Below are 27,885 nucleotides of genomic sequence, written 5' to 3' on the forward strand. Positions count from 1 at the left end.
TTTGGTTGAAACTTGCTACAATGAAGGGGCTTGGTTGTGCCATGTGGTGAGTTCTGCTGATAGATAATCCTATTAAGTCATAGAGGGTCATGTCTTAATCCCATCACCCTGGAGCTGGAGGCCCTTTGTCTTGTAGGTAGGCTGATGCAGTACTTCTCAATGGGCACCAAATATCTGCTGTGGACAGGGAGCTGAAGCTCCAAATTTCTGTCTTTAGAAACATGTTTCTCCTTTAGGGAAGTGTAATGTTCTGCCTTTTTAATATTTCCTAAAATATTTCATTCTTCTGGGAGGGGAGTGGCTTCCCACACTATTGTTTAATAATTTTTGAACATTACCTTGTCAGATTTTAAAAAGAACATAACATTAATCCATATAAAAAACTTAAGCTCAGCCTGTGGGTAACAGATGATGTTGCTAATAAGTAATGAAAAATATAGTAATTTTCATCTTTTCTGTATCAAACCTATCAATGTGGAGTGAGAGATAAGAAACAAACTACTCAATATTGGTAAATAATTGGAGGACCTGCTTGCTGGAAATTGGCAATTACCACCTATTTATTTGCTATCCAATAAAGTTCATACAGATAAATCTCCAGTTTACCCACAGTGAAACTAACAGTAGGCAATGACTTAAAAGGCCACATGTATATGAAAATCTGCAAGCTAAGCAATAAAATGGCCACCGCTCTTGAAATCAGGTTACAGGCTAAACAATAAACTCTTCTCAGAATCCACTTGAAATGATTCCTTGAAGACAAGAGCATCTTGTGAATACGTGTTACAATAATTACTTCATAGTCAAGATTTTACTATGGGCCTGCTAGGTTTATTATTAAATTTGCATTAGTCTATGAAATACTCAATGCCCCATTTAGAAAATGTAATGAGACAATATTCAGAGTGATTCTTACTTATTTATTTACAAGTATTATAAATTACTAGCAGGGTACCCGGGATTCAGTATGAAACTATGTGATTGGGCAAGTTTTTGGGAGGAAAATAAGGGAGGGAAAGTGTGCCTCTGCCTACCAGCATCCATCGGTGTTCATCTGGCTAGCACCCTGTTAGTGTGTGAGAGAGTTCAGGACTGTTTGGAAAGTGAAACAGTATTTGCTTTGTGAGCAAGGAAACAGCAAGGAGCCTGGGCGTGGCTTAGCTCAACTGCAGTTAGAACAGATTTCTTTTCAGGTGGACAGAGTTGAGGGCTGTATGGAAACTGAAACAGTATTTGCTGTGTGAGCAAGGAGACTGCAGGGAGCCTGGAGATGGCTTAGCTGAACTGCAGTTGGAAGATATTTCTTTTCAGGTGGGGAGGGGGAGTAGAACTCCTTAGCATCAAAGCGTGTTAATAATAATATAGGAAATACTAATGCTCCGATGGTCATTTCGAAAAATCCTTTGTTAGCGAGCACCTAGAAGCCAAATTTCAAGTGTGTAGGCTTTACGGTTCTAGATATTTTTTGATGATACATGAGTGATTTTTCACTTTTATATATAATTTCCACAATGGATGTCCCTCTCATTATGATCACCAACAAAGTCTATCTGGACAAATGAAGGCTGCTGCTGAGGTCACGCCATGAAATTCCCTATCCTGTGGTAGACCTGCCCCTGCACTTTGAATGTTGGCATAAAATTTCCCTCCTTCACCTCTCTGGCTCCAAAAGACGTCATTTAAAAGCATCTGTTGTACTTCCAGATAGCAGAAAGAAAGTACTTTGCCATTGGATGCTGGTGGGTGGGAAGGCTGTGTAAGGGGGCACAGGGGAGGGCTGAAGGGGAGGGAGGTGGACTTTACCACCACTGCAGCACATCCCCGGACTCTCATCCTGCCACTGCTACAATTTCGAAAAATGAAAAGGGGTCCTGGGATTTTAAAAAAAGTTTAAGAAGAATATTACAGTAGCATCCCTAGAAAGCTAGCAATAATAATAATGGTTTAAACAATTGTTCTTCACAGTGATTTTCTGACAGATGGCTCCAAAAATAGAAACATGAGGAAACCCAAATACTAAACTAACCGCATTATAAAAGCATTATTTCATGTGATAAATTACTGACATACTTTAGATACTGCAGTAGCTACCACAAAGGGGTGTGTGTGTGTGTGTGTGTTAGAAAAGCAAGAGGATAGTTGCAGCAAATGAACTGAACTCCCACTCTTTTGAATGTGTGTGCCACACTGGTGCATATGCAAAAAGAATGAGATTTAGGTGTGCTGTACCAGCTACTGTATTGCATGCCTTGACTTCCTCTGCAGATCATGATGGATAAGGAGTCGATGATATGTGAGGTCTAGGGCAATTGCCAACTTCTTTGGAAAAGCTCTGTGAATAAAGTGCAATTAATTTTAGAGAAACTGAATAAATTATGGAGCAGGAGCTGAATGAAATTTTGAAGTTATCCAGAATTGACCAATTCACCACCAAGATGGATTTTTTTTAAAAAAAGATACAGTAAAGTTATCTTCACAGTCTTATCTACATTGTTTCCTTGGCAGGAGTAGACAAAATAGTTTCCAATTGCATTCTTCAACTATGTTTTTTTAACTTCCCCAGACTAACCAATTGTTTTGATATTCTGTAGAAGTCTCTCATCCAAGGACTAAACTGGTCAATCCTGCTTAGTTTCAAAACCTAAATACAGCAAAGTTGGCCAGCTGCTGCCACCTGCTGAGAATAAACCCTTTATATTTTTGAAGCTATAGCTTGTTACAAAAGTTACAATTTTATTAGAATGAGAAAGGAGTTTTAAAAAATAAAATAAGAGCCACTTTTTTTCCAGAGGAAGCTTCTTCCCAACACCTGTTCACAATTATTGCCAAGTAATTTCAGTTGAAGAGTATGAAGAGATAATCTGTTTGGGTGTGAACAAGATTTACTTAGTGGGATTGGGATGAGAAATCATCTGAGAGAAATCCAATGCATTTTATACAACCCATATTCATTATTTCTGTTTTCATAGGAATTTACCTAAGCAATGTTTGTATGCATCTTACAGGCTTTGTGTCCCAGATCTTTCAAGAGCTTAGCAACACAGAGAAGGACATCTTGACTAAGAGAACAGTCTGGTTCTGTCCATCAAACAAGTAGCAGCTGCAAAGGGCTTGCTTTGCTGCCAAAAATAATAGTCAAGCCTGGGACTTCTTGCCACATCTGTGAGCCAGAGCAGTTGCGTATCGATACTAGTTGGCATTCTGGGCTTTACCTGCCACACTTTTCAGTCCCAGAGTACGGAGTTGGAATAAATTCTTAAACGTTTGAGTTTAATGCTGATGGCACAGAGTGCTTCCATCAGCCCCTCAAACGCCAACTTTTGCACACCTCATTCATTTCTGCCCAAGAGGCTTTCCCATCTGCGCTGAAAATGCGTGAGCCTGCAGAAATCACGACGTACTTCAGCTTTCTATGGGAAATCCAGGGTACCGCTAAAACGCAGGTACCTTGGACTGGGCTAACATGGACTTTTTTTCTTCGCTGCCTGAAATAAGACCTAGAAGAAGGGACGCCAACACGAAGTTAGCTGCGTGGATCGCTCCGGGGGAGGCGGGGAATGCCAGAGGACCCGCCTCACACAAGGGCACCCCAGCCTAGGCCCAGCGCCGCTGATGCTATCCGAACCCGGCAAACTTTCCCCGCCACAGCCGGCCGAGCATTGAGCTTCCCGGATCAAGGAGTAGGAGGGAGGTGAACGAGCTCCAGGCGCTTTTCTCCTGTCGCAGTTCAAGGGAGGCAGTGCGCCTGCGCGCCGCAAAAAACGGAGGAGGGCGGGGCCGCGTGTTTGGAGCGGCTCATTATTTGGCAGGAAGGTGCGGAGGCCTCTCTACTGGCAGCGGCTCGAGCGCAGGCAGAGGGGAGGCTCCCAATGTGGCAAGAGAGAGGAGGGCTAAACAGCGGCGGCGAAGGAGGGGGCCAAGCGAGACAAGGGGAGCCGCCGCAGCAGCCGCCGCCGAGGAGCTGAGCGGCCTGGACGGGCGAACGGGGGTGGCGAAGCTTCTGCAGCTCTGGCCCCACCGCCTACGCCACCCCCCCGCCGGGCACCTCACGCCTGCCCGGGCGAAGGCGGAGGCGGCGGAGGAAGCCGCCAAGGACGAGGCTCCGGCAGCAGGTGAGGAGAGAAGGCGAGCGCGGAGGAGAAGGGAGGGGGGAGGCGGGAGTTGCCGCGCCGCCCTTGGCTCGGCCAGTCAGTACCGGCCACAACCGGAGGGAGTCGCTGTGGGGGAGGCGCCGCTCCCTTACCCTCCCCTCTCCTGGGGCTGGAGTTAATTTATTATTCATTCGCGGCGGGCCTGAGCCGCCGCTCCTCCTCCCCCCCTCCGCTTCTCCCTCGGTCCCCCCTCCCTCCCGGAAACTGTTTTCCCCTCCGAAGAAAGCGGGAGCGGAGCCAGAGGGGAGCCCTCAGCGGCCTTGGCGGGGAGCGCAGCAACCCCTCCGCCCCCTCCCTCGCGCGGCGGCTCTAATTGCTCCTCCTCTGGGGAGGCGCCAGCGCTGCTTCGGTCTCCCCGTTTCCCCCCCCACCTCCCGCCAGCCCGCCCGTCGCCTCGGCGTTCTGGTTCCTCCGCGCTATTGTGTGCCAGGCGGGGGGCCCTCGAGGGGCGCCCGGATTCCCCGCTTCGGCCCTTCCCCACCCCCGAAGAGCCGTGGGAATTGTCTCCTTCTTGTTCGCGGGGGGGGCAGATGGGGAAGGCTGCCTCGGGCCGGCGGTGGGGGCGGGAGGAGAACTGTTGGTGTAGTGCCCGGGAAAGTGGGCTTGCTTCCCCCCCTCCCTTTTCCACTCCCCGAGGAAGGGAGCTGAATCGCCGTGTCAGGAAGCAAGCAGACATTTCCACATTTCCTCACGCTACGGTTGTGTGTATGTGTGTGTGTGAGAGTGAGTGTGTCTTGTCAGGCTTTGCCGAGTTCCTTTGTCTGCTTGCTGGCTTTGCCCGTCTCTCCTCCCTTCGCTCTTTTCTTTCTGCCTTTCTCCCTTCCTTCCTGGTGGCTCTTCCTCTCCTCCCCCTCCTTTCTTTCCCCTCCCTTCTTTTTCCTTCACAGACTCCATGAGCTGCCGCAGCTGCAGGTTTGTAAATACTGGGGATGGACAGGCACATACATGCTTATGCACACACACAAGCGAAACATGGCTGACGGGGCTCCCCTCCCTCCTCCCCCCACCAAAAAATTCCTTTCTTTTCCGTGTATGCATCTTAGTCTTTGTATTCTTTGCTTTTATCTTCTCTTTTATTTCCCCTCCCGCTCTGTCAAAGAGGGAAAGGAAAGCTGGTCTTCTCTCTCTCCTCCCTCCCCCCAGTATATTTTTGTCTGGTTGCTTATCAGGCGGAAGGATTTTTCCACTGAAGCTTTTCCCCCCCTTTGGGTTGGTGTGAAAGTATGATGAACTGGAAGCCCAAGAGAGGCCTGAGGGGGAGGGGGGCAACCTCTGCCGAGAAGCTGGGCTGGAATGTGTGTATCTGGAATGTGTTTATGGGGGAAGGGAGGCCAATGCACCAAAATATTAGTGATGGTTAGATGGGTGTTATGTTAGCAAAAATGCTCAGAGCTATTCCATTTCTTGCAGGTGGGAGGGATAGGCCTCATTACCGTATCCTATAAAAGGCAACACGCATAAAGCATTTTGTTAAAACAAGCTATGCAGTGTTTTTTTTTAATTTCCCTCCTAATTAATGTAGGTGTTAATCTCCTAGCTAAGCCCTTGTGAAAAACAAAACTTTGAACTGCCACTACAGTAGTTACTTCGAAAATAATTTTCAACCCTTGTGGCTCTGGCCTGAAATAGGAGCCCGTAACAAAGTATCTTCACCATTCTGTGTTACATACTCTGTTACAAACTTTTTATCAAAACTGTTTTGCCCCTTACCTCTAGTCAAACCTTGGGCAGATAACAGCACCCCCTTCTGGCTTGCATAAAACTTAGAACAGTTTTGAGCCAAACATTAAAAAAAAATCTTCTGTCTATTGCTCTTCCCACCCCTGTACTTAGCCAACTTTTTTTGAGGGGGAGGAGGATAATGAAAAGACCTTGAGTATAATCACTGTTTAGTTTTAAAGGATGACTGCAGGGATTCATTTTGTTCTTCCCGTGGGAAATTGTGACTGATAAAAACTATTTTGCTGTTGTTTGTATGGATCTTTCTCAATCTTTACTGTAATAGGATAAATTTTATGCCTTTATTCAATTTTGCATAAATGATTTATAAGGTGAATATTTTTTAATAAAAAGACTATAACCATTAAGAAACTTACTCTATTTTTTGTAGTGATCGATAAATACAAAATTGGAAAATAAATTTGTAGGACTTTTAAACTGTTTTAGGAATTTAAGCTTTTGGATTAATTCTGTTACTTAAGTGATACATTTTTTTAACCAGGAGCTTAAGTAGTGTGTATTCATATCATTTTATAAAATATTTTCAAAGTGATGTTATAACATATTTCATAAGGCCTTTTCTCTCCATTTTCAATATTTTTGATAGAGCCATCAATTAATTGTGAGGATCACAACTATATTGTGCTCTCATATTTTTTGGGGGAAGATTGTTTATCATATTTCCTTTTAATAAAAATCCTCATATCTTCTAAAATTATAGAGTGAATAACATTAGAACAAAGTCTGTAAAATAGAATCTCACTGTGAACATATTGTGAATCTGCAGATGAAAAACAGAATTTCATCTAACATGGCTGTAGTGATACAACATGATTTACAATTTGTAATTTGATTTAAGGATTATTCTGTAACGGACAGCTTGATGTTTCTGTAAAGATTGTATCTTTTAAGAAACTATGACTTATGGCTTGTTTATATAAATATTTGCTATTTATGAGTTAAAGGAGACAGCAGAATAGATTTAAAATTATAAAGCTTAGATGGGTGGGTGCTCTTTCTTCAACAGTTGGGCTAAATTGAGAACCAAGCTAAAGTATTTGCTCAGTAACTATTCTGAGTAAATAGGAGCTTGCATTATTGCCTTTTGTAAATTTTGTTATTGACTATATTCTTGTCTAGCAATTCTGAGGTGCTGTGTAGAAGTTGCATTTATCCAAATAATGCAAACAAAGGTTAACATGAATATGAAGGAATTTGCATTTAACTATTAAGAGTACATGTTGGGCTGGTTGGAAGAGCAGCTTTAAATTGTTTGTTCCTACAGGTTCTGTTAAAGCTACGTTTTAGGTATCTGCATAAATTTCCTTTACCAAGTCACCATTTTACTTTAATAAGTTAGCCCAATAACTTCATTGCCCTGTTTCTATTAATTATATTATTTAATAACTTGAATTAATGAAATAATTTCCAAGATTTACAGTATTTAATCCCTAAAGCAAGTTTAAACCTCTACAATGGAATACTCCTGTTCTACTGCCTGACTATACCCTAAAATGAGCAGAACTATATATCAATCTATTACTTCCTCACTTGAAGCTAATGGGGCTTAGAGGACAGAGCCAGGAGTGGCATAATACTAGGGGCAGCCCTTTTATTGAAAGGCATATTGAGGGAACAGACACATTTACTTACCAAAATTCCTATGTTTTAAAGGAACCAAAAGATATCAATCACCATAAAGCCACAACCTTTCACATTGCTATGTTCTGATAGTAACACTATTTATTGAGATTGTTCCATACAATCATGAGCCAACTTATTGTTTTTACTAGGCCTCAGAATTATCCAAATAAGTAAAAGAAGCAATGGCATGGCAAAGATTTTTGTTTCCTATGAATGATAGGAAACCAGCTCTGGGATATTTCATATTTATATAATTTATATACAACATATTGTAAACAGTAAACAATTTAGTCTCTTCTCCTTGAACAGAAGAGTGCTCCTTTTAAGACTCTTGAGATTAGTTTAATGCTTTATTCATGGTGCTTCAGGCAGTGTTTTTAACTGTGCTTATTATTACTTTGGTCATAATTTCATGCTACCTTATTTTCACACTTATCCTTTTTCACATGCTAGACAAAACTAGCTTTAAATAATGTTAAACAAAGCCTTGAGTTGAAATATATTACAGTGTGTTCCTTTTGTTCTCAGTCATCCTGATAAGTTGCTAACAACATTGCAGTTGTCAGATTTCATGGCTCCCAGTAAAAGTATCTCAGTCATCCTCTATAAGCTCACCTCTTGGGTGTTATTTTCCCTCAGTTAGGTGGTGGGGATAGGGTATAATCAGAGATACCGAAAGATAAGGACATTAAGGCCTTTTACAAAGAGAACACAAGACAGTTTCTAGATCCTTGTGTAGAGCACTAAACCTCTGAAATCAGGTGTAATGGAACTGTGAGAATAACCATGGGCAATAGATTGAATAGCTGCAAGCTAGGCAAAGGAGGGATGATGATGGAGAAAGTGGACAAACTGATGACTTTACTTAGTTTTCTGGAAAGTAGAGACGGGATTGGGGCAATGCTTTCAGATTTGCAATATTTTGTTACTGTAACCTTATAGTAAATGTAGTGTTGATAGAGCTTTGGTTTGCTGTCTGAACTACCTTAAAAGGGATAATACCAATCAACAAACTGTACAGAAGGGAAAAGTGGACCTTTAGATTTCAAGGGGAATTGCCTCTTTATTAATATAGGATTATCAGATTTCTTTTTTCTAGAAAACAATAAAATGATGTTGATTTTTTTTGTTTCTTTCTAACAACCCCAGAGGCCCCCTTCCCATTCCATGCATATTTAGATCCTTTTATTATGCTAAGTTGTTCTTTGAAAAAAGGATAGTAAAATCTAAAAAGTGCTTTACCTAGCTAGGTCAAGTACTTGAGCTGTTGAAAAGTAGATGAAAAAGTTGTCCTTCTACAATATCAAAATTGTTTAGTTTAAAAATAATGATGGGAGAAGAAAGGAAATCATAGAATGGTTTTGATTTTTATTTTGAATCATCCATCCCTTTTAGAGGGTGACAATGTGTTGTAATGTTTATGTGCATGCCTTATAGCAAGTATACTATATACCACCTGTTGATTTAGAAACGCAAACAGTACCTTTGCTTGGCACACTGCTGGAAGTCTGATCCCCAAAACTATTTTCTTGCACTGTCTAAACAGTGAATTCTTATATATATAGGCAGCAATTTGCTACCTAAAAGTTTACATACATACATACATACATACATACATACATACATACATACATTTTAAGATGTTTTTAACCAGGGTGGTACAGTGGTTAGAGTGCAGTACTGCAGGCTACTTCTGACTGCGGGCTGCCTGCAGTTTGGCAGTTCAAATCTAACCAGGTTCAAGGTTGACTCAGCCTTCCATCCTTCCGAGGTGGGTAAAATGAGGACCCAAATTGTTGGGGGCAATATGCTGACTCTGTAAACTACTTAGAGAGGGCTGTAAAGCGGTATATAAGTCTTAAGTGCCATTGCTATTTAGACTTTGAAAAGAAAAAAAGATGGACATGGTTTGGTTACCTGTTCTTGCAAGCTTGATTGGCTTGCAGACTGGAATGAGATCAGATTAAACATATAACTTGATCATCCAAAAGTGGTTTTTCAAAAATGGTTTTCCTGGAGCACACTAGAATACTTTCAGGGCTGTAGTAACATTTGTATTTACTTATAAGACAGGGAAAGAGATCTCAATGCTACTTTTCTGAAAGAGCGTGCTAAATACTATTTTTTTAACCATGATATAGCGCCTAGATAACCTGAGGAAGTAATGCAATTCTATAAAAAAAATTTCTAGATTTGTGCAATATTTTTCAAAGTGAGGATTTCAATTGACCTTGGGAATGTATCATATTTTGTGAGTGCTCCTGGCAAAAACTACTTGTAATTTCATTTTATAGAATAAACCTCAAAAAGTAGTTGTTGCACACTCATTCAATCATTTTTGTCATATGAAGCAATATTATTGGAAAGTTTGAAAGGCCCTGAAAAAGTAGAGGGATGAGTAACATTAACAAGGAATGTGACCATTTTCTTCATGTAAGTTGTCATGTAAACACTTCAGTAACATTTAGACCAAGATAATTTCTCACCTAATATATTCTAAACATTAGATAAAAAGGAGCATCAGGTTGACATATTTAATGAGATATGTTCATTGATCCAAAGTCATTCACATATAATAGCATTGGGATTAAACTATACATATTTTCACTTATAGGTCAAAAAAGGGAAGCAAATCCCAGGCTGTCCATCTAATGGAGGTCAATGTGTTTTTTAAGTAAGTAAAATGCTATTCATAATTTTCTTAACTAAGCTTTAAAATATGGGACATTATTACATTCTAACTTAAGTGCGATGCTCTGTGGTGGTTCTGCTTTGACTGGATGCACATAGAAAGCCAGTATAAAGGGAGAGATCAAGAGGTCTATGGAAGAGACCAAGATAATATGAAATTCTGGAGCTTTGGTTTAACAATCATAGTATAAGATTTAAGTGATACCCCTAATACCTGGTATCATCCTATAAATTCAGATTTATAAATCAAAGTTTGACTCTCTTACTCAAAGTACATGAACAGTGCTAATAGGTATCTCCTTAAAGTGAATTCTGCTTAGGAAATATTCCTTTTAGTAGAAAGTAAGATAAAAAATCTCATTGTGCCAAACTCTTTATCTAACAACGTTGCCAATCTGTGCCTCCAATGTGAGTCATGGTTGACTGTAGGCATCTCTGCAGATGAGAGAAATGATGACCACTGTAAAGAACAAAAGATTGGCAGATTTGTCTTTCAAATCTCTCAAGAGATTTGGAGATCGCCATGAATACTCTGCATGGCAGCTCCTAGTGAGGAGACCCTAAAACAGTGGTAGATTTGAGCACAAGGTTCCAAGGGAGACCTCATCTTTGTTTGCAGCAGCAGCAGCAGCAGCAAAGCCTTTCATAAGGACATTAAACTAGATACTTTTTAATAACATTTAGAAATGCTCAATTTAAACATTTTATTACAGAACTTCAAAATGGAAGTTTAATTTGATACCTGTTGAATTTTACCTTCTTTGGATTTATAATTTTTAAATAGAGATAATTTAAAATAATGTTTTTTCATAAATAAAGGATTTTGATTTAAGAATAACATATATTGGACACGTATTTGGATTATTGGTTGTCTTTGCTTTAAGATATGAAAAGCGAATATAGAATTAAATAATATACTTGTGGGAAATTACTAAAATGGAAATAAACCCATATTAGGGACTGAGACTTGATGAAAGTTGCAAATGGACAGTAGAAGAAACTCAAGAACCAGGCAGAAAAAAGGTTAAAATAGATAAGCCAGCTATAACTTTTTTCTTATCCTAAAAAAGTTTTTAGATACACAGACTGAAATATTAATAATTAATGTCTCAGAATGGATGTAGATTTTAATGAAGATGATGAGAACATTTTTAAAACAAAAAGTACCTGACATAGATGTTACAGAGTGTGAAGGCATGGAAGACAACAATAATTACCAAAATAGGAAAATATAAACGCAAAAGATTTGGAGATAGAATAGCTGCAACAAGAAATCCTGGATGATGGCTTTTTAGGGAATTTAGAAAGTAGTCTGATGAAAGTTTCAAAATCTTTTAAATGCTAAAGAGAAGTGAAAGATCAAAACCTGGGATGCTGTAAGAATGATTTAAAGGTCTAAGTTGTGCAGAACAAAAAGAAAGAATATAAAGGTAGATAGTCTACTTGACCAAAAATAAAATTTTTGATATTTCTTGTAACTGCTAATGGGCTTTTTGCTGAACTAGGATAGAAAAGATGATGATTTCTGGATTACATATAGATAAAAGACTATGTAGAGAAAAAGGAGTATTTTTTTTTTGTAATTTTAACAGTGTTAAAAGTACTGTATATTAGCTTATGTTTAGTGTTGATGAAGGTTAAAAGCCAGTTCTTTATTAATGTCTCTTTTTGCATTTTTCTTTTAAAGGAGGTCCCTGGGTTAAGAATGTCCAACTTTCTGATAACTTGTACTTACAAATAGGCTGTCTGTTATTAAAAACAACATGTTCTTCCCTGAGCTGATGAACTGCTGAAAGTGTGAAGTGTTTTCATGAGCTGCTGAAGCAGTGTGATTTTAATATACGGTCCGTTTTCAGCAATTCATGAAAAGAGAGAATTCTATCTGCCATTTTTAATAATAGATAGTCTGTTCATGAGTTCCAACTTTACATACAAATTCAATTTAAAGGCACACTTAGAAGTGGTACTTGTTCTTAACCCAAGGACTGTCTATAATTTTTTCTTCTATAGTTTTTTTCTCTTTGTTATTTTCTGTATCTTTTGAATTTTAATTGTTCTTTTTGTTTCTTCTAGTTTAGTTTGTATTCATTTTTACTACATTAAAATCTCAATAAAATTATTAACAAAAAAACCCCTTTGCCAGTGTGATACAATGGTGAAGTTGCTAGACTTGCACTTAGAAGATCATCAACCACAGAAGTTCAGTGCATTACCTGGCACCAGGTACTTCGACTCAGCCCAATCTATCTCTCAGGGAAGTTGTAAGGAAAAATAGGGGAGGGGGGAATACACACAGCCTTGAACTCAAATAAAAAGGACCACACAAATTTAACAAATATTGTTTTAGATTTTCAAAATTTTCTGCATGAAATTTTAGGAGCTTGAGAAAATCAATAAATCATCTTTTTCTAATTCCAATATTGTGAGGCAAAATCTTTACTGCATTATGCATTTTCCTTTAGGGAAGGAGGAAGTTTAAGAGAATGGGAATCTCAGAATTAATGCAGTGAGAATTGAGGATGCTTGATTGCTATTGATGGGTGTAAAAGAAAACAGTACCAGATGGGAGAGTAAAATCAAATGTATTGTTCCAGAGGACTTGACTGGCTCACTGAAATAAACTTTCTCCACAACAGGGAACAGAATTCTTGTCCAATAATTCTCTTGAGCCTGAAAGTTTGAAATTACTCTTAAGCTTTCTATATGAGCAAAGAGACTTGACACTTACCTGGCTTTAATAAACCTGCTGGTCACATGCATGTATGTTATTGAAATAATGCATAGCTTATATGCATGAGTGAGTGAATGAAGTATGCGGTTAGTTCAGTACACAAAGAGTAATATCTCTCCCCTAGATAAAAGCTGGGTGATGGTGATATTTGCCAGCAGTAGCGTTTAAATAGTTCTAGTAAGAACTGTGGTTTCTTCCTGCTTCATGCTTAGCACCAAAATTCTGCTTGGTTTCCTAAGGGAGGCTAAGCAGCAATGAAGAGTCTACATAATGATCTATATGTGATTCATACATGTGAGTTCTATTCATCTGTGAAGCCTGTTGGGAAATTTGTAAAATAATTTGGTATTCTGCCTTTTGGGCAGACCATACAAAGCCAGTTTGTTTTCAACTATAACAACATTAACACAATTATATTTGATCCAATCTTCCTTTATTATTCATTATTCATTTCTCATTTTTGGCCTTTACCCCAAACTCCCAAATTAGGAACTAAGTGTAAATGTTATAGGCATTTGTTCAATTTTGATATTCTCAAGACGTGATAGCAAACTGAGATGAGCAGGATATAAATTTAATAAATAAATGATAATCTTGAAATGTGTTTGAATATTAATAGTTCGGGTTGCTAGTTAGTTTGTTGGTTTGAGCTTTGAGCTTGGCAATTTGCAAATGTTCCCTCACCATTTGAGGAGACATCGTCAGTGCGCTTTAAATTGTGCTTGTCTGTCAGAATACAAGTTTTTATTTTTTTTTAAAGTTTTAAAAACAATTTTATTTACAAATTTAAAAATGTACAATTTCAAAAATACAGAAACAATAATGACACATAGTTTTTTACATTTGTTGTCGAATTTGGTGAGTCCTAAAAATCATTATTGGCTAGTACTAGTCACATATTCACACCTTATCACATGCTAAGTACTAAATAATTCACAATATACTCCATTTATTTTCACATTGGATTATAACCACTTTTCTATTACTAATTCATGTTTTTTAACTAATAAACACAAAAATATTATAAATAGCTAATACTAATAATAGTAACAAAGAAAAAGATTTAAAACCTTTAATTGTACTTAATATATTATGAATCACTGGATATAATTTGTATCTTAGGTTCATTTATATATTTCCCCTTTTATTGTCTACCCACTTATGCCATTTATCCCATATCCGGTAATAATCTGTATCCTCCTTCCCGTTAATTTTAAGCGTAAGACTCTCCAGTTGGGCACATTCATATGTTTTCTGAATCACAACCTGTATTGGTGGTGCATTTGGGTTTTTCCAATATTGTGCTAGTGAGATAGGTGCCGCAGTTAATAAATGGATGGTCAGATATTTTACTTTAGCAGGGTAGTCCCCTTTAATCATTCCCAACAAAATAGTTCCGGTTTCCACTCCAGCCCACTCTCTATAATTTCTTCTATCCATGTTTTTATTTTTAGCCAGTATTTCTTTATCTCAGGACAAGTTCACCATGAATGAAAGTATGTACCAAATTTCCCTTTACATTTCCAACAGCAAGGATTGGCTGTTGGAAATATTTTGGCCAATCTGGAGGGCGCCAGATGCCATCTGTACATCATTTTGTATAAATTCTCCTTCTGTGCTACTGATTTGGTTAGTGTCAAATTTTTCTGCCAGATTTCTTCCCAGTCATCCAGATCAATGCTACAACCAAAGTTTTTTTCCCAAGCCAACATGGGACTTTCACAATTTTCTAGGCCATTTCATATTCTAATAGATAATTATATAATTTGGAAATTGAGCTTTTCTCAGGATTTAGAAGTATTTTATCCAAATATGTATCTTTTACCTCAATTCCATATTCTTTTACGTCTTTGTTGTATCTCAATTTTATTTGAAAATATGACCAGTTATCAATAGCTATCTCTTGTAATTCTAGTTTCTGTTTCATTTTATTCTTCCCTTGCTATCTAATATTTGGTAGTATTTAAGTTTTTCACTGATATCCATCGTGTTTAAATGGAACATTGCCTCCATCATTGAGAACCACCTCGGGATTTTAGTGCAATGATTCTTATTTCAGTCCAAATTTTAATTAAAGACTTTCAGAATACATGTCTGGTAAAATATAAATTGTTTTTACTATTTGGGTTCCATAAAAATGAATGCCAGCCTAGCTGTAAATCATGTTCCTCCAATTGTAAAATCCTGTTATTCCTTAAGTCAATCCAATCTTTTATCCACACTAATGCCGCTGCTCTATAATATGTCTCCTAGACAGGTAGTCCGAATCCGCTCCTGGTTTTATTGTCTTGTAAATAATTTTTTTTTAATTCTTGTTTTCTTCTTTGCCCAGATAAATTTCATTACAATTTTATCTAAATCTTTAAAGAATTTTTTTGTCCAGCAATATTGGGATTGTTTGAAATAAATATAATATTTTAGGTAGAACATTCGTTTTGATTGTTGCTATTCTACCTAATAATGAAATTTGCATCTTATTCCAATTTTCCAAGTCCTTTTCAATCTGTTTCAGTAATTTAGTATAATTATCCTCTCGCAGATTTAATGTTCTAGCTCTTAACCAGATTCCTAAATATTTAATTTTATTTACAATCTGTAATCTCATCTTTTCTTCCAATTTTTTTTGTTTACTATTTGTTATGTTTTTAACTAACATTTTGGTTTTTTCCTTATTAATTTTTAATCTTGCTAAGTTACTGAATTTGTCTGTTTCATTTAGTAAAACTGGTCCTGAGCATATTGCGTCTTCCATGACAAAAACCATATCATTTGCGAAGGCTTGTAATTTATATTCTTGGTTTTTAATTTTAATTCCTTTAATTTCCTTATTTAATCTAATTGTATCCAGCAAAGTTTCCAAAATAGTTATAAAAAGCAGAGGTGAAAGTGGACATCCCTGTCTGACCCCCTTCCTTATCTCTAATGATTTGATAATTTCTCCATTTAATAATACATTGGCCTTTTGTGTGGCACAGATTGCATTCAATATTTTTACGAAATTATCTCCAAAATCTATCAAATTAATCTGCTTTTTCATAAAGTCCCAATTTAAATTGTCAAAGGCCTTTTGTGCATTCAGGAAGACCAAAGCCATTTGGCTTCCTGGATGCTTTTCATAATATTCCAATATATCTATTATTGTTCTTGGAACATAAGTTTTTAAATACCCTTTTATGAGATGCAAATTAGTCTGTTGTTTGTTCAGACAGTTCTGACAGACAAGCTCAATTCAAAATGCACTGATGATGTCTCCTCCAATGGTGATGAAACATTTGCAACAAAATTGCCAAGCTCGGAGCTCAAACCAACAGCCTAAGATGATAATCTTGTTCTAAACATTATAAAACTCAGTTTATAAAATTAAAATTGACATTTCTAAATTATGCATTCCTGTGGCAAGCTCACAAAACCAGTTCATGAAACTGGTTGAATTTAATCTCTTTAATCAAGGTATCAGTCTGAAAGGGATGCTTAGGCAATAACTCATTTAAAATATATTTTTCCAAATGTGTACAACCATAGAATATGTATTGATAAGGGTGTTTCTGAGTGAACCCCTCCCCGCTTTGTAGGTACACATACATGCAATGGCCATATTGTCAATTAAAAAATAATAGTTATGATTACCATGATACATGCACAAGAAAAATGATTCCTCTTTCTGGTGAGCAGACCATGTTTCTGAAAAAGAATACTGGAAGATTCTGTTTTCCATTCGATTAACTGCCATCACAGATAACACAGAGGTATGCATATATTCTGTTTTGACATTAGAAATAATGACGTGCAAAAAAGACTAGGTAAGAGATTAAAATTATCTTAATTGTATAAAAGGTAATCTAGCATGGATAGCATGATATTTCTAAAACTAAAAATCTAACATAGCTAGACATGAGTTGGAAAAGATGCTATGTTAAAGACAGCAGAAGGATGAGAATATCTTCACAGATAACTATGGAAGAATTATGTTACATGTATCTTAATCAACAAGTCTTTGGGAAGCCAAGTATAAGGGCGAACAAAAATAGTTTTTTATAGAAATATAACTTTATTTTACTTTTATAGAACCAAATATATCCCAAGAGAAACAGAAAATGGATGTAGATAAAACTACCAAAACTAAAGGATGAAATCTTAACTAGACAGAAGAAAGCCAAGAGCAAAGGACTGAGAACAGGGAAGAAAGTTGTATAATATCAAATGAGGCCCAAGTTGAATCCTGATATATTTGAAATACAGTTCGTATAGTAAATATTTCAAAAAGAAATCAAGTTTCTGTAAACCTGGACTTTATTCTGTGATTAGTAACTTGAATTATTAGCAAGTAGTATTTTGTGTTCTAAAATTGCCAAAGAATAAACAAAGTAGAAATTGCTATACAAGTAGTCCTCCACTTATGGCCATAATTGAGCCTCTAATTTTGATCATAACTTGTGACTGATAAAGCAGATCACCATGTGGTCACACCCAACCACCTATTTTTGCGGTGGTTGTTAAAAAGACACCACAGTCATTAAGTAAACCCATTGTTTGCTATTGGGCATTTTTGCCAGAAACTGGAGGTTTCTGGCAAAAATGTAAATTGTACTTACATGACAGTGGGACGTGGAATGGCTGTAAATGCAGGCTGACTACCAAGTGCCCCAAATGCAGTCATTTATTGGGGGTAGGGGGACACAACTGCCAGAACTTTGAATGTAGATCATAAGTAGCTTTTATGGAGTTCATTGTAATTTTAAGTGGTTGCTAAATGACCAGTCATAAGTCATGGACCACCTATCTACTGCACAAGATACTGACTCAAGTTTTTCTTTTGATGAGTGCAGCATTGCCTTGAACTAAAATCAAATAACAGACAGCTATCATGGTAAATGTTACTATCTTATTTTACTTAAGCCTATTGTAATTTCCTATCTGATGTCTTTAAGTCTGGTTATGTGGTTCATCCTCTGTATATCAATATTCTCAAGTGTTTTGTCTTTGAAATAACTGATCTCTAATTTGCCTAAAGGCTCATTAAGCTTATTTCTAGGATGTTTCGTTCCTGAACTAATACCTATGTCTTTGGCAAAGTTATCAAACTATGAAATATAGTTAACAATATGTTAAGTATAGGCATCCCATATATGAAATCCCTTCATGAAGGGATTTTCCCTGACAGATGAGTGCTCCAGTTTTGTTATCTGAATAGCAATCTAACTTAATAATATCTAAAATATTTTCCAAATATCTTCCAATATTTTCCAAATATTTTCCAAAAGGTACACCTGTCTCTTTCCTTCAACATATAAAATGGAATAATTAATCAGTGAGAGTTGAATTAGGTTTTTTTTGGGGGGGGGGGGCGTTCTTTCCATATATACTCGTGGTTTTTCGTGCTTCAAAATCACCCCTTTAGCAAAGTTTATGTAAAACGGAAGCATTGTGGTTCTAACAACTCAATTTAGAAACCCCTTGTGGTAATATTTGTTTATTTTTGTAACTGTTGTCTAGCTCTTGGCGAGTTAATAGGCAAGTGCTCTCTACATGTTACCCTGTACAAGCACAGTTTTCAGTTGTTGGATGTTCATTTTTGTATCAGTTTTGATTTTACCAAGCCATTGTCTTTGCCCTTTTTTTTCTTTTCCTGTTCCACTAGCCATTCCTAGCATCATTGATTTCTCCAATGAATTGGCATGCATAACATGGTGTTGCAATCAAAGATCTCTGAGTCAAGTGTAGTCCGAGCCAAGAAGAATTCCTCTTTTCTCAACCGTGTTTATTATATATTCTAAATACGGAAATTTACTTATACATACAAGCCCAATGATTGGTTTATCCCAGGGATAGCAGCATAGTAACAATGCTGTAATTGGCTAATGTAAGTAAGCTTCTAAGCATGCAGGTATGTTATGTGTGGCATATAGTTGACTGCGTGTTAGTTTCTTGAGGAAACATTTTTACTCTAAAATAGCACAGATCAGAATCTGAGGGGAAAAATCTTTTTACTTTTAATAGAACATAGAAAGGTCAGTGATAGAACAGGGAAAGGTCAGTGTCTTCCGCCAAGATCAGTGTGCCGTATCATCGGCAGTTTCCTACAACATGGCCAAAGTAGTCTTGTGATTTTGGCTTCTAGTGAATTGACTGGTTTTATATAATTCAGCACTTCTCTTTGATTGCTCTGGCTGTCCATTGTATATGCAATAATTTATGCCATCACCATAGTTCAAAGTGTAAATTCTTCGATCAGCCATTCTTGGTGTCTAACTCTCACAACCATACATCATTATAGGAAAGATTATTGCCTTAACCACTCCGCTTTTTGTATTTATATCAATACTATCTGGACACCCATGCTTTGCTTCGAAACTATGTGATCAACTTAGTTTTGGGGAAGGAAAATAAATTCTGTCTCTGCCTACCAGCATCCATCAGTATTCATTTGGCAGGCGTCCCTGTCAGTGTGTTAGAGTTGAGGGCTGTTTGGAAACTGAAACAGTATTTGCTATGTGAGCAAGGAGACAGCAGGGAGCCTGGCCCTGGCTTAGCTCAACTGTTTTGTACTAAAGCTGATTACTGCTGTGAAAGTGAAACTGAAACTGAAACTCCTCTCCTCTGCTTGTGTTTTGCATTTGGAACAGATTTCAGGTGGGGAGAGGGAGTTGAATTCCTTAGCGTCAAGAGCATGTTAATATTAATACATGAAATACTAATGCTCTGATGGTCATTTTGAAAAATCCTTTCTTAGTAAGCACCTAGAAGCCAAGAGGAACATACATGCCAAATTTCAAGTATGTAGGCTTTAGGGTTCTGGAGATTTTGTGATAATGCATGAGTGGTATTTCACTTTTATATATATATGCTTTTCCAGATCTTATTCATATTAACCATTGCAGAGTGGCCTAAGGTTATCCTGCATTTGATTTCAGGAGTAGAACAGTTTTTGATTTAAAGAAGATAACTTCTCTAACCAATTCAATTTCTTCCTTGTTCATTTTAAATATCTCATGTCTGCAGCTATTGTCATTATCTTTGTTTTCCCAAAGTTAAGACAATCCTATTTTTTCTCTTTCATCCTTGATTTTCCAGATCACATTTTCCATTATTTTCAACCAATGGTATTATATGATTTGTGTACCTCATTTATTGTTCTTCCCAAAGTCTTCATTCCAACATTAGGCAGTTCCAGATCTAACTTCTAAAAGATCACTTCAGCATACAAATTGAACAAAATTGGTGATACAATAAACCCCTATTTCCCCTGCTGATCCTAAAAATCAGCTTTATATACACTGCTCAGAAAAATAAAGGGAACACAAAAATAAGACATCGTAGATCTGAATGAATGAAATATTCTTATTAAATACTTTGTTCATTACATAGTTGAATGTGCTGACAACAAAATCACACAAAAATTATCAATGGAAATCAAATTTAGCAACCCATGGATTTGGAGTTACACTCAAAATTAAAGTGGAAAAAAACACTACAGGCTGATCCAACTTTAATATAATGTCCTTAAAACAAGTCAAAATGAGGCTCAGTAATGTGTGTGGCCTCCATGTGCCTGTATGACCTCCCTACAATGCCTGGGCATACTCCTGATGAGGTGGCAGATGGTCTCCTGAGGGATCTCCTCCCATACCTGGACTAAAGCATCCTTCAACTCCTGGACAGTCTCTGGTGTAATGTGGTATTGGTGGATGGAGCGAGACATGACGTCCCAGATGTGCTCAGTTGGATTCAGGTCTGGGGAACGGGCGGACCAGTCCACAGCATCAATGCCTTCGTCTTGCAGGAACTGCTGTCACATTCCAGCCACATGAGGTCTAGCACTGTCGTGCATTAGGAGAAACCCAGGGCAAACCGCACCAGCATATGGTCTCACAAGGGGTCTGAGGATCTCATCTCGGTACCTAATGGCAGTCAGGCTACCTCTGGCGAGCACATGGAGGGCTGTGCGACCCACTAAAGAAATGCCACGCCACACCATTACTGACCCACTGCCAAACCGGTCATGCTGGAGGATGTTGCAGGCAGCAGAATGTTCTCCACAGCGTCTCCAGACCTTGTCATGTCTGTTACAGGTGCTCAGTGTGAACCTGCTTTCATCTGTGAAGAGCACAGGGTGCCAGTGGCGAATTTGCCAATCTTGGTGTTCTCAGGCAAATGCCAAACATCTTGCACGGTGTTGGGCTGTCAGCACAACCCCCACCTGTGGACGTTGGGCCCTCATACCACCCTCATGGAGTCTGTTTCTGACTGTTTGAGCAGCCATGTACACATTTGTGGCCCGCTGAAGGTCATTTTGCAGTGTTCTGGCAGTGCTCCTCCTGTCCCTCCCTGCACAAAGGCGGAGTTAGTGGTCCTGATGCTGGGTTGTTGCCCTTCTACAGCCTCCTCCACGTCTCCTGATGTACTGGCCTGTCTCCTGGTAGTGCCTCCATGCTCTGGACACTACGCTGAAAGACACAGCAAACCTTCTTGCCACAGCTCGCATTGATGTGCCATCCTGGATGAGCTGCATGACCTGAGCCACTTGTGTGGGTTGTAAACTCCGTCTCATGCTACCACTAGAGTGAAAGCACCGCCAGCACTCAAAAGTGACCAAACCATCAGCCAGAAAGCATAGGAACTGAGAAGTGGTCTGTGGTCACCACCTGCAGAACCACTCCTTTATTGGGGATGTCTTGCTATCTGCCTATGCTTTCCACCTGTTGTCTGTTCCATTTGTACAACAGCATGTGAAATTGATTGTCAATCAGTGTTGCTACCTAAGTGGACAGGTTGATTTCACAGAAGTGTGATTGACTTGGAGTTACATTGTGTTGTTTAAGTGTTCCCTTTATTTTTTTGAGCAGTGTATTTGCTTAAATTCTGCTTTGCTAAATATAATATAATATTCATAGATAATAGATCCTTAGCAGTATCTTGGCCACTTATGGGATGCAGTAAAAGGTCTTTTTTCTAGATCTTAATGAATAGATAGGAATACATTAGATAGTATGGATTATATAGTGAGAATTAGGCATTAGAAATAATCTCTTTTTTAAAATAAAGTTTATAAATAGATTGGAAATCTGTTGTGAATATTAATAATTGAGGATTGAGAATTGAGAATATTAATAAATACAAATTAATTCCAAAGATACATTTGGTTACATAGGCTGCATGAATTCAAGAAAATAAATCTTACAAAGAGTAACAACAAACTGAGAGAAAACATCTGTGATGCCTAGTTTCAATGAAGGCAAACAAAATCAAAAGTCAACATGGCTTTGTCAAAAACATCATGCCAGGCAAATCTTATTGCATTCTTTGACAAAGTAACAAAATTAGTGGACCAGAGAAATGCTGTGGATATAGTTTATTTGGATTACAATAAGGCATTTGATAAAGTAGACCACAACCTATGACTTGATAAGATAAAAAGTGGGTTAGACAGCATCACCACCAGATGGATTCATATGGCTGAATAACCACGCTCATTGTGTACTTTTCAATGGAACTACATCTACATGGAGAGAAGAATGCATTGGGATCCCCAAAGGCTCTGTTTTAGGCCCAGTACTCTTCAACATCTTCATCAATGATTTGGTGAGGGAATAGATGGGGAACTCATGAAATGTGCAAGTGACACCAAGCTGGCAAGAATAGCCAACACTGCAGATAGGCTTAAGATACAGAAGGACCTTGACCGACTTGAACGCTGGGTGCTATTCTAACAAAATGAAATTCAATGATGAAAAGTTCTACATTTAGGCAAGAAAAACCAAATGCAGAGATATAGGAGGTGGTACCTTGTTCAATAGTAACTTGAAAGGGATTTTGGAGTCCTAGTGGACAGTCGCTTAAATATGAGCCAGCAGTATGTTTCAACTGCCAAAAAAGCCCGCACAGTTCTAGGCTGCATTAACAGAGGGATGAATCAAGATCGTGAAGTTTTAATACCACTTTATAATGTCTCGGTAAGACCACACTTGGAATACTGCATCCAGTTTTGGACACCACAATGTAAAAAGATGTTGAGACTCTAGAAAGAGTGCAGAGAAGAGCAACAAAGATTATTAGAGGACTGAAGGTTAAAAAAAATGAATAGTTGCTGGATTTGGGTATGTCTAGTGTAATAAAAAGGATATAGGGTGACATGATAACAGTGTTCCAATATCTCAATAGCTCCCTCTTCTTTGTGAAGAGAGAATAAAGCTGAAATATTGGACACCTCAATAGACTTGTAATATACTCTTGTTAGTCTCTAAGTCAACTTTGTATACCTTTTTTCTATTTTCTTTTCTTCCTGTCAAAAAACTGTTCCTTTTCTGATCTCATTTCATTTTGTTTTTATCTTTTTTCAGTGCATGAGTGGATGTGAATTAGTACTGTTATAGTGTGTATGTGCATGAGAGATGGTTGTATTTTCTGCAATGATAAAGCGCATACTTCCAGACTTTAAAAAGAAGTTGTAGAAGTAGGATAAAGCAAGTGATTTTCTGAAAGTTTAATTGTGCTAATGAAGTATATTTTATATTAGCAAGCCTATTAAACATCCCAAAGGCAAAAGAACTCTGCAGTTTTTCTGTGTTTGCATTTTAAACAAACTTGAAAGTCATTAATTTCCAAGTGAAAGGTCATTTTATGTAATAGTTTAATCAGTTACACTTGTTGGACAATTTGGAGGCTGTGTGCTTTCTTTGTTTCTGTGATCTCATAGTGTCAGGGAATATTTTAAAATAGATATTGCATTGAAGCTACCCCCCCCCTCCCGCTGACATTTTTTCAAGATTAATGTTCTACAAAGAACCTATCATTGCTTATATTTTAATCCATTTTGCCGAATAATAGAACATCTGTAAAAGTTATATTTTTCCAATGATTCAATTGGAATTGAATCTTAGTTTATTAATCTCTTTATACCCTGAAAACCTGGACTTTTAATAGAATCCTAGCTTCCAAACTTCAATGCCAGCACATGTTGAATAACATCAAACAGTAACCATTATGGACTTCAATATTTCATATTAGTTTCATATTGATAATGTTGGCCCTGATAGTTCACAATGTTGTATACATACTCACATAAGAATAGACTAGCTCTTGATACTTAGTTCCAAGTGTCTCGATACTCATTTTATGGTAGAGTTAACAGATTTCATCTCCTGTCTTAAATGCAGTTGCAAACTAGTTTCTCTGAAACTGTGTTATAGCATTTACTATATTTGCCTTTGTTTTCTGGAGCCCTGAAGTCTTGCTAGGAGGAGTTAGATTAAATGAGCACTGCAACTTTATTATTATTCTGAAGTACTCATTTCTCATCTTGCATCCCTCACATTTGAAATTTCTTTTAATGCTTTGTTGCAAGCTTTTACTATTACTTATTAATATATGTAGATCTTGCATTTTGACCACAATTGAGCCCGAAATTTCCATTGCTATGCAAGACAGTGAGTTTTCCCTATTTTATGACCTTTCTTGTCACAGTTAAGTCAATCACTGCAGTTAAGTTAGTAACACAGTTGTTAAGTGAATCTGACTTCCCCATTGACTTTGCTTGTCAGAAGGTTGCAAAAGGTGACATGAACCTGAGACACCGCAATCATAAATACATGCCAGTTACCAAGCGTTCAGATTTTGATCAGGTGACCACAGCGATGCTACAATAGTTGTAAATGTGAAAAATTGTCATAAGCCATTTTTGTTTTAACTTCAAAATGTCACTAAATGAGTGGTTGTAAGTCAAGGACTACATGTATTTAGAAATTTTTGCATTTCTGGTGTATTATATTAGTAAGGGAGATGCCCTGTTCTCTTGGTACATATAATTGTTGAGAATATTTCTTTTGCATGTTCTACAACAATTTTCCTGCATTGTATTCTCTGTTCAGTGGACTCCATCCTAAGCCAAATTAATGAAGTATGACAAAGCAATATTAATAAAGTTTATGTTCTTAGCATGTGGAAAAGAGTATTTGTTCATAAAAACAGAATTATTTATTTTTAAATAAATTCCTTCATGATGGAATCTATATTTTAACTATAAATGGACTAACTGTTTATTTAACTATATTTCAGATCTAATTGAAACACTGCTGTGAAGTAATTCTGAAGTAGTGACTTAATGATGACTGAAGTAGTGACAATGATGACATTGAAGTTCATACAGTTACAGAGTCACCAAGTCTTGTAGTATAGTAGGTACATTAATTTAGTGCAGTTTGCATATCTGTTGTAGTATTCTGTATGCATACAATGCATCAATAAATGTAATTAACATGGTTAGCTTTATTTGTGCATAAATAATTATTTAACAGCTACAAATTGCTACATTGTAATAACAGCTACAGTTTTTGCTTAAAGATCAGAATTCTAGCAGCAGTTTCAGGAACTTGAGCTGTGAAGGTGGTTTGTCACCTGGGGGAGGGGGACCTTTGTTTTTAAGTATATTTTATGGATTGTTGTGAGCCACTCAGAGTCATTGTATGAGATGAGTGGCCGTATAAATCTTGTAAATGAAAACAAGCAAATAAATACAATCAAAATTGTGATCAAAGAGGATCCTTAATAAAATCTGACAATGACAAAACATTAATTAACCTTGGGACTGCAGTGGCTCACATGGTAATTAATAATGGTACAGAAGCTTTTCTGTACATAAGAGTGATGGTAAATTTAAACCTTGGATGCATATTTTAAGTTGTTTGTTCGGATTGTTTTAGTTGACTTCATATGATTCTGCTGGTTCAGAATGCTGCATGATCATGGTAAGCAAACTATTAGAGCAATTTCATCAGTTACTAGTTTGTTCTTTGCCATATTTTGAAAGTCTCTTTCCATAACCTAAATTGTAAATGTGTTGTCATTAGTTTTAGTTTATTAGGGTTGCCTAGATTGGATTGGTTTGGTTTGATTTTGCTTTATTCTTAATTGTATTCTACTGTATATTGTTTATTATTACTAACTACTTTGGGTACTATTTAGCAGAAAAGGAGATTATGAAGAGAAAATATTAATCAAATGCAGCATTGAGACTGGGTGTTTCTGTCCAACATAGTTGACTTATCTATATCTTGTGCAACTTATATATAGTCTGAGAGAGATGGTATATTTTCAGAAATAATTTATAGCTTGATTTGAACTATATGTAGAAAGAAACCTGTGTCTTACCTTTTAAAAAATCCAGATAAATTTTGCTGTGCAAACTTAAAAGACTTGAGATGATGCTTGAGAGCGTTATTGATGAAAGACATTGGCTTATAAGGGCAAGTAGATTTTCAAAGAAGAAACAAACAGGCTGCTGTTAGATGGTCATAACCATATAATTTGCTTTTATATGCCATCCTCTTCATATGAAAAGAAATATGAAATTAGTATTGCAATTTGAAATAAATTCTTTTTGAGGCAAATTCAATCTTCATGCTAGATTTTTATTTGAAAATGTTTGGTTACCTATTTATGCTGTCAGACAGATTTTAGAGTCAATATAAATTATACATTCTAGTTATATGAAATTGTTTCCATGTTACATTTATTGCTGTAGTATTACTGGTCCATAAAGCCCCAAACTATAGATATTTGTAGTGGAATATGTGGATGTCCTTGGGGGTTAAGGGAAAGAGATGCAGACAAAGAAAGGGGAGCAGCGCCCAAAGGTTTACTAGTCAGAGAAACTTAGAAGCACCTGGCCTAATAGATCAGATAGTAAACTTATGTTTCTAAATCTCTCAGTCCTAGGAAATGCACTAATTTATAATTACAAAAAAGAGCTTTATTACATATTAGACAACCCATAATCTTTTGAGTTAGCATTTCAGAGATATTTCTATACATAAACAAAAAGAAAACTAAAATGATCACAGGTGGGTAAAAAAAGTGGGAACGGGAGGAAATCCCAACTTCCTTATGGCTTCCCCATTAATGTTATTTCTGGCTAGCTGGCAGGAAACATTGGAAATTCCCCCTCCTCCTCCTTGGCTGATGTGTAGAATTGCCTGCCACATTGCTGAGGGAAGGTGGAACAAAGTAAGCAATGGGTCATGAGGAAAACTGCACTCCTGCTTCCCTGACATGCTTGCAAGGGTTCCCTCCCTCTAGGGGGGAAGAGGGCTCACTTGCCAATCACTGACACACCCCTTGCCAGCCCTATCTCACAAGCAGCATCCAAGTCACTCCCTCATTCTTCCCTGCTTGCCACCATTAGATTTCAAGTTTCAGCCTTGGTTCCAAAGCAAATGCTTGCTGCTAGCCTGTCAAGCCTTGCTACCAGCCAGGTGCAGGGCCCACAGGGAAGCAAGAAAGAGAACAGGGATATGCCCCACCAATCTTCCCTTGTGCTAGACAACCTATGGTTTCTGGGAAGTATAGTCAAATTTCATTTCCATAGTAATCATGAGTTCCAGCATTCTGTTTGTTAGCCCATTTATGTTACCTTGGTTCAATAATTGTTGCCTTGTAACTTGTAATTTTGCCTAACTGAAATTTACAGGCAGGCACAAGCATTTTAATAGTATAGCAGTTCTTATAGATAGCATATTCACTTAATATATGGCCTCAAAATGTTAATTCATATTCACATATACTACTGTATAGTAGCCATAGCTCTTAGAGCAGGGGTGAAAAACTCGATTTTATTGAGGGCCACATCAGGGTTGTGTTTGACCATGGGGGGTCAGGGTGGGCGTGGCCTGGGTGGGTGTGGCCAGCTTGATAACACTTGTGTCAAGGGAGGCTGTGGTGGCCTGAGTGCTTTGCCAGCGAAAGCAGAGCTTGGGAGGGCCACCCACAGGCCTCCCAAGCTCTCTCTTTGCTGGCAGAGGCACTACAGGCCAGGCCTTCTCTGTTTCCAGAGTGGTCCTGGGGGCCAGATCTAACCACCCTGTCGGCCGAATCTGGCCCCTAGGGCTTGAGTTTGATACCTCCATCCTGGAGGGAAATATAGCTGTGGTTTCTTTGCTTTTGAGGGAGAGGACAGTT

General features: G+C 37.7%; 1 protein-coding gene across 5 annotated transcripts in view; it reads left to right on the top strand.

The window, feature by feature from the left end:
• The first annotated feature begins 3,918 nt into the window (after positions 1–3,918).
• SPIN1 (spindlin 1) overlaps positions 3,919–27,885 on the top strand; it is a 47,479-nt gene continuing 23,512 nt past the window's right edge. For 2 of the 5 annotated variants that reach the window (XM_026703928.2, XM_026703923.2), the window contains exons 1-2: positions 3,919–4,112; positions 10,129–10,188. The gene's annotated coding sequence lies outside the window, so the exon portion shown is untranslated. Of the gene's footprint in view, positions 4,113–4,785; positions 5,064–10,128; positions 10,189–27,885 lie in introns of those variants that run through there. The other 3 variants (XM_087926847.1, XM_087926846.1, XM_026703925.2) reach the window with 3 other exon arrangements.

The sequence above is a fragment of the Pseudonaja textilis genome, chromosome 2 (assembly GCF_049901715.1).
Source record: "Pseudonaja textilis isolate UNSWEBS1 chromosome 2, rPseTex1.2, whole genome shotgun sequence".
NCBI lineage: Eukaryota > Metazoa > Chordata > Lepidosauria > Squamata > Elapidae > Pseudonaja > Pseudonaja textilis.